This window comes from Triticum urartu, chromosome 2 (assembly GCF_003073215.2).
Source record: "Triticum urartu cultivar G1812 chromosome 2, Tu2.1, whole genome shotgun sequence".
NCBI classification, from domain to species: Eukaryota; Viridiplantae; Streptophyta; class Magnoliopsida; order Poales; family Poaceae; genus Triticum; species Triticum urartu.
Genome location: NC_053023.1, coordinates 736,869,209 through 736,876,090, shown reverse-complemented (window position 1 = coordinate 736,876,090; position 6,882 = coordinate 736,869,209). Strand labels below are relative to the sequence as shown.

General features: G+C 48.0%; 1 long non-coding RNA gene across 1 annotated transcript; it reads left to right on the top strand.

Annotated features, from left to right (window-relative positions):
* Positions 1–5,943: 5,943 nt before the first annotated feature.
* LOC125534528 lies at positions 5,944–6,581 on the top strand. The gene is made up of 2 exons (XR_007294505.1): positions 5,944–6,156; positions 6,304–6,581. It is a non-coding gene; the product is annotated as an uncharacterized LOC125534528 (long non-coding RNA).
* Positions 6,582–6,882: the final 301 nt, after the last annotated feature.

Below are 6,882 nucleotides of genomic sequence, written 5' to 3'. Positions count from 1 at the left end.
CCAGTTGTCTTCTCCCGCGCAGAAGCGGGTCATTAGAGCGGTAAGGGATGCCATGGATTTGGGTCCTTCCTGGCCGAGGTGATGCGCTAACCATTCGTCAAGGACGCTATGTGTTGGAAATATGCCCTAGAGGCAATAATAAATTGATTATTATTATATTTCCTTATTCATGATGATCATTTATTATCCATGCTAGAATTGTATTGATAGGAAACTCAGATACATGTGTGGATACATAGACAACACCATGTCCCTAGTAAGCCTCTAGTTGACTAGCTCGTTGATCAATAGATGGTCACGGTTTCCTGACCATGGACATTGGATGTCGTTGATAACGGGATCACATCATTAGGAGAATGATGTGATGGACAAGACCCAATCCTAAGCCTAGCACAAGATCGTGTAGTTCGTATGCTAAAGCTTTTCTAATGTCAAGTATCATTTCCTTAGACCATGAGATTGTGCAACTCCCGGATACCGTAGGAATACTTTGGGTGCGCCAAACGTCCCAACGTAACTGGGTGGCTATAAAGGTGCACTACGGGTATCTCCGAAAGTGTTTGTTGGGTTGGCACGAATCGAGACTGGGATTTTTCACTCCGTGTAAATGGAGAGGTATCTCTGGGCCCACTCGGTAGCACATCATCATAATGTGCACAATGTGACCAAGGAGTTGATCACAGGATGATGTATTACGGAACGAGTAAAGAGACTTGCCGGTAACGAGATAGAACAAGGTATCGGGATACCGACGATCGAATCTCGGGCAAGTATCGTACCGATGGACGAAGGGAATTGCATACGGGATTGATTAAGTCCTTGACATCGTGGTTCATCCGATGAGATCATCGTGGAACATGTGGGAGCCGACATGGGTATCCAGATCCCGCTGTTGGTTATTGACCGGAGAGTCATCTCGGTCATGTCTCCATGTCTCCCGAACCCGTAGGGTCTACACACTTAAGGTTCGATGACGCTAGGGTTATAAAGGAAGTTTGTATGTGGTTACCGAATGTTGTTCGGAGTCCCGGATGAGATCCCGGATGTCAGGAGGAGTTCCGGAATGGTCCGGAGGTAAAGATTTGTATATGGGAAGTCCTGTTTTGGTCACCGGAAAAGTTTCGGGTTTTATCGGTAACGTACCGGGACCACCGGGAGGGTCCCGGGGGTCCACCAAGTGGGGCCACAAGCCCCGGAGGGCTGCATGGGCCAAGTGTGGGAGGGAACCAGCCCCAGGTGGGCTGGTGCGCCCCCCCACCAAGGCCCAAGGTGCAAGGAAGAGGGGAAGGGGCAAACCCTAGGGCAGATGGGCCGTAAGGCCCACCCTGGTGCGCCTCCCCCTCTCCCCTCCCCTTGGCCGCCCCTAGATGGGATCTAGGGGGCTGCCGCCACCCCTAGGGAGGGAACCCTAGGTGGGGGCGCAGCCCCTCCCCTCCCCTTATATATAGTTGAGGTTTGGGCTGCCCAATACACACGAGTTCCTCTCCTCTTGTTGGCGCAGCCCTACCTCTCTTTCTCCTCGTTTCTTGCAGTGCTTGGCGAAGCCCTGCTGGAGTACCACGCTCCTCCACCACCACCACGCCATTGTGCTGCTGCTGGATGGAGTCTTCCTCAACCTCTCCCTCTCTCCTTGCTGGATCAAGGCATGGGAGACGTCACCGGGCTGTACGTGTGTTGAACATGGAGGTGCCGTCCGTTCGGCACTAGGATCATCGGTGATTTGGATCACGACGAGTACGACTCCATCAACCCCGTTGTCTTGAACGCTTCCGCTTAGCGTTCTACAAGGGTATGTAGATGCACTCTCCTTCCCCTTGTTGCTGGTCTCTCCATAGATAGATCTTGGTGACACGTAGGAAAATTTTGAATTTCTGCTACGTTCCCCAACACTATGTCTGAAGGCCGCAAGGGCTTCTGCGTCCGGACAGTCGATAATTTGGTTCTTTTTGACTAAGAACCTGGTCCAGAGCTCCCTGGCTGACTCGCCGAGCTCCTGGACAATGTGACTTAAGTCATCGGCGTATAATGGTCGGACATATGTTCCCTGGAAATTGCCTCGAAAGGCGTCTTCCAAATCTTCCCAGTTGCCAATGGAATTTTCTGGCAAACTGTTTAGCCAGTACAGAGCTGGCCCTTTAAGCTTGAGAGGTAGGTATTTAATGGCGTGGACGTCATCTCCACGGGCCATGTGAATATGAAGGAGGTAATCCTCGATCCATACCGCAGGATCTATTGCTCCATCATATGATTCGATGTTGATGGGTTTAAACCCATCTGGGAATTCGTGCTCCATTACTTCGCTAGTGACGCAGAGAGGGTGTGCGGCTCCTCTATGTTGGGCCACACTATGAAGCACCTCCGGCGGGTTCCGCTTACGGTGTACGGCCCAGGCATAATCGGATTTATAGCATCCGAATAGGCGACCATCATCATCGGTCGGGATATATCTTCGTGATCTATACGTCAATCGTGTACATCCTGCTCTACCTCGGTGTATTGGTTGATATCGCGGGTATTCCTCCGAGCTATTTTGTTTTGACGGCCGGATGGGTTGGTATGGTGCTCTGCTTGGGCTGCTGCTTGGACTGCACCGAACTGTGGTCGGCCTGCCGCATTATTTGATGGTGGTATGGGCTCCATCGCCCTGCCATCGTATTGAGGGAGACACCTATTCTTTGGGTGGCTTTTGACTGGGTTGCTAAGGCCGTGTTCTTCGGCGGCCAAGACCTCGGTCCATCTATCATTGAACAAATCTTGGCTTGCTTGAAGCTGCAGCTGCTTCTTTCTTAGGCTCCTTGCAGTGGCTATAAGCTGGCGTTTAAAGCGCTTCTGCTTGAGAGGTTCCTTGGGCATGATAAAGTCTTCGTCGCCGAGGATCTCCTCTTCCTCGGAGGGTGGGAGATAATTGTTGTCCTCCGAGTCCCCATATGTGGTCCGTTCATCAGAGCTGTCCTGCCCGCCTTCCTGTTCATCCTGCTCGGATTCTACCTCCGCAGGGTCTTTGTTGGTAGTGTTTTCTCTTGGGCTATGTGGCCTAGGGTGCCGGTTTCCGGGCTGTGTACCAGGCGGTTTATTCTCGACCGGATTCTCCTTATCATCGTCGAGAGTGCCATATGGTGTGTCTTTCATACACATATCATACCAGGAAGTGGTCTTCCCGTGTCGAACGGGTAATAAGCTCTGGCCTTGCCCCTCATCATCGTCCAAACCGTCGATGTCTTCAGGGCAGGGGTCGGGCGTGTTGGTTAGGTCTTCAATAGCGGCGACGAGCTGGGTGGCGGGTGGGAAACAAAATTCTCCATCATCCGCTGAAAGTTCGAACCGAACATAGTTCGACGACGAGTCGTTTGCCAGGGATAGGTTTTTTAGCGAGTTTAGTATGTCACCCATGGGCGCGTGTTGGAAGACATCTGCGGCACTGAACTTGAAGATCGATAACTGATCAAGTTCGGTATATGCTGGCTCGCAGGGTTCGGAGTTCGACGTCAGAGGTGAGTCCGGGGTTTCGTTGATGCGGATACTGTAGGAAGTGGAATCTGCGTGCGGTTCCAATGCCGCGGAAACGGTAGCCCCTGTAATGGAGTCAAGCTTTCCATCCTCGGGCAATTTGATCTGCTTCGGATTTAAAGCCGGAGCTGCTACAGGAGCTATCTCCTGGGTGCTGCCCGATAATAGGTTTAAGCCATGTTCGTCGGGGCAATGGGGAGCAGCGGACGTGGTCTCGAATCCGTCGAAGATCAAATGTCCATGGATGTCCGCGACGTAATTCAAGCTCCCGAATCTGACCTGATGGCCAGGGGCGTAGCTGTCGATCTGCTCCAGATGGCCAAGCGAGTTGGCCCGCAGTACGAAGCCGCCGAATACGAAGATGTGTCCGGGGAGGAAGGTTCCTCCTTGGACAGCGTGATTATTGACGATCGAAGGGGCCATCGAGCCTTCTGCCGACGGCACAGTGGAACTCTCAATGAAAGCACCAATGTCGGTGTCAAAACCTGTGGATCTCGGGTAGGGGGTCCCGAACTGTGCGTCTAGGATCGATGGTAACAGGAGACCGGGAACACGATGTTTACCCAGGTTCGGGCCCTCTCTATGGAGCTAATACCCTACTTCCTGCTTGATTGATCTTGATGAATATGAGTATTACAAGAGTTGATCTACCACGAGATCGTAATGGCTAAACCCTAGAAGTCTAGCCTATGAATATGGTAATGAGTATATGTCCCTCTTTCCGGACTGCCCCCTACGGTTTATATAGACACAGAGGGGATCTAGGGTTTACATGGAGTCGGTTACATAAGAAGGAATCTTCGGTCGCCAGGCTTGCCTTCCACACCAAGTAGAGTCCAATCCGGACACGATGCAGTCTTCGGTCTTCATGTCTTCACAGCCCATCAGTCCGGCTCATAGATAACAGACCAGACGCCCGAGGACCCCTTAGTCTAGGACTCCCTCAGTCTCCCCGCACCCAAGCCTGGCTCGTGCCATGTGGTGGCACTTTAGTGGCGGTTCGTGTCGAAACGGTATTAAAGGGGGGACCTTTAGTCACCACCCTTTAGTACCGGTTACAGAACCGGCACTAAAGGCCCTTACGAACCGGTGTTAAATCCCGGTTCTGCACTAGTGAGGACGAGCTCCATGATTTATAGGTTGATGCCATACAAGAGGTTGGTGCTCAGAAAATGGTACGCCAACTTGGGAAAATTATGGTAGCTCAGTGGCTCTTCTCTGATGAGATGGTGTCGGTGAGGCTAATTTGTTTAAGGGCGGGAATGGCACCAAGCTCGTTCATCAAATAGTGGTGCTTTAGTGCTAAATTCCTGGATTGTGCTCTAAATCCCTCCGTACTGAGCATAACTGCTAGACTTGACTAATAAAGTACAAAGAAATTAAAACACCAACAAAACAAGTAGTGGGGGCACATGGAGGAGATTCAATCATGTTGTTTGAACAATAGAAAGAGAACTCATACACTACAAATGATTTATCTAAGTTAAAGTTAAACTAAATAATCATACATACAAACTTGTGTCAAGATATTTAGTAGACTTGTGTGCTCTAGAACTATCATGCATTTACAGTAGTTAAAGATACTAGAGACATAACACACATAAACAAACTACAATGATATATCTTTTCTAGTGCTTTTGTAGTGTTCTTCGATCTATAGAATAGCTTATTTTTACAAAAAAAATTGTTCTATTAAACACCACTCACAAATTTATGAAAGCTAACCCAATTTCTACGAGCATATTTTAACTAAATTTAGCATATTTGTATTTATGGGACACTATAAAAACAAACATTAGTATTTTAAATATTTAGTAGGCCAGCTTGACACTTAAATGTGTTAGTATAAATATTAAGATGCTACTTAACCGTATTCCAAAGTATATACATAAATGCAACATATGTTTAGTACATAAAGCGAGCGTTGCTCACTAAGAAGAGTAGGGGTACAATCCCTTGAGAGGTACTCCCTCTGTAATAAAATTTTAGACGTAAAACATCTTATATTTGATACATAGAAATTGTATTAGAGTCCTGATGGTCAGAAATATAAATTTGTTTTTATATCGTTTAGGCTTCTCATATGTTTTTCTTCGGGAAAACATTAAATTTAGAGATATGATGAGTATATGTTTAGTGCATTGTGCGGCAAAACAAAGTAAACATGTTTATTATAAATATATAGGAAATATTCATTTCTAAAATGTGTATAGTACATAATATACAAATTGAGTAGGTGAGGTAGAGGTTCCCAAGAATAGGTTGGGGTTTTGCGGTTACCGAGTGCTTGAGGTATCACGGGAGAAGCCGGCTGTCGGTGTCAAAACCGGCAGATCTTGGGTAACAGGAGGCAGGGGACATGATGTTTACCCAGGTTCGGGCCCTCTTGATGGAGGTAAAACCCTACGTCACACTTGATTGACTTTGATGAGTATACGTATGATGAACATCGAGTTCCCAAACTTTGAGCAGAGGACGCTCGAACTGTTGGCCGAGCACGGCCTCTGGGATCATCTTGAGATTGTCAAACTGTTTAGCAAGTATGCCGCGAGGCTCCAGGAGGTAATTAAGAGGGACAAGGTCCGCCCAGCGGAGAAGGTTGCAAAGTCGGCGAAGGCACGCCAGTAGCTTCTCCTGCGCCTCCACATGGTAGGCAAATATCCCTATCCCTGCCCTTTCCCCCGGACACATGCAAGAACTAACTATTATTTGATTAATCAAGATTTTTATTTACCTGTGATTGCTTGCTGAATTGGACTGCTTACCAAGCTTGCTTCTTTCGGTACTTAATTGCAGTGGTATACTATCTGGAGCGTGAAGCTGGAGTTTGGCTGGAGTTTATCTGGTGATGTCTATGAAGCTGCAGTTTGGTTGTTTGTCTTGACCGAGGATCAAGCCATGAACTTCTGGCAGCCCAGAAACTGTTGTTGTGTGCGGGCTATCTTGTCAGTTTCAGTAATTCGTAAAAAAACCGATTGCTTGTGTGCAATTCATGAATTTGTGGTCTCTGGCACTTAAAAAGTCAAATTTGTCTGTATAACATTCAATCGTCGCCAAGATTCTGCTTCATCAAATTTTGCATGTACAGTCTTATAGTTGCTTGTTGCTTGTGTGCGAGGTCCATGTTGCATCTTTATACAAGATGCCATTCAAATTGTTAGGTTGTGTGTTATGCGCAGAGGTGAGGCAGGGAAGGCAAGGAGAATTCAACATAAGAAACGCAAGGAGGATCCCGCGTGAGGATTAGGTTGATGCCAGTCTCCAGCACCGATTTACACAGCAGCTTCTTTTTTTTGAGAAGGAACACAAAGATTCCATACATCATACGGGCAGTCTGGCCTTCCGCACGATTACATCGTCAGGTAAATCCTCGGC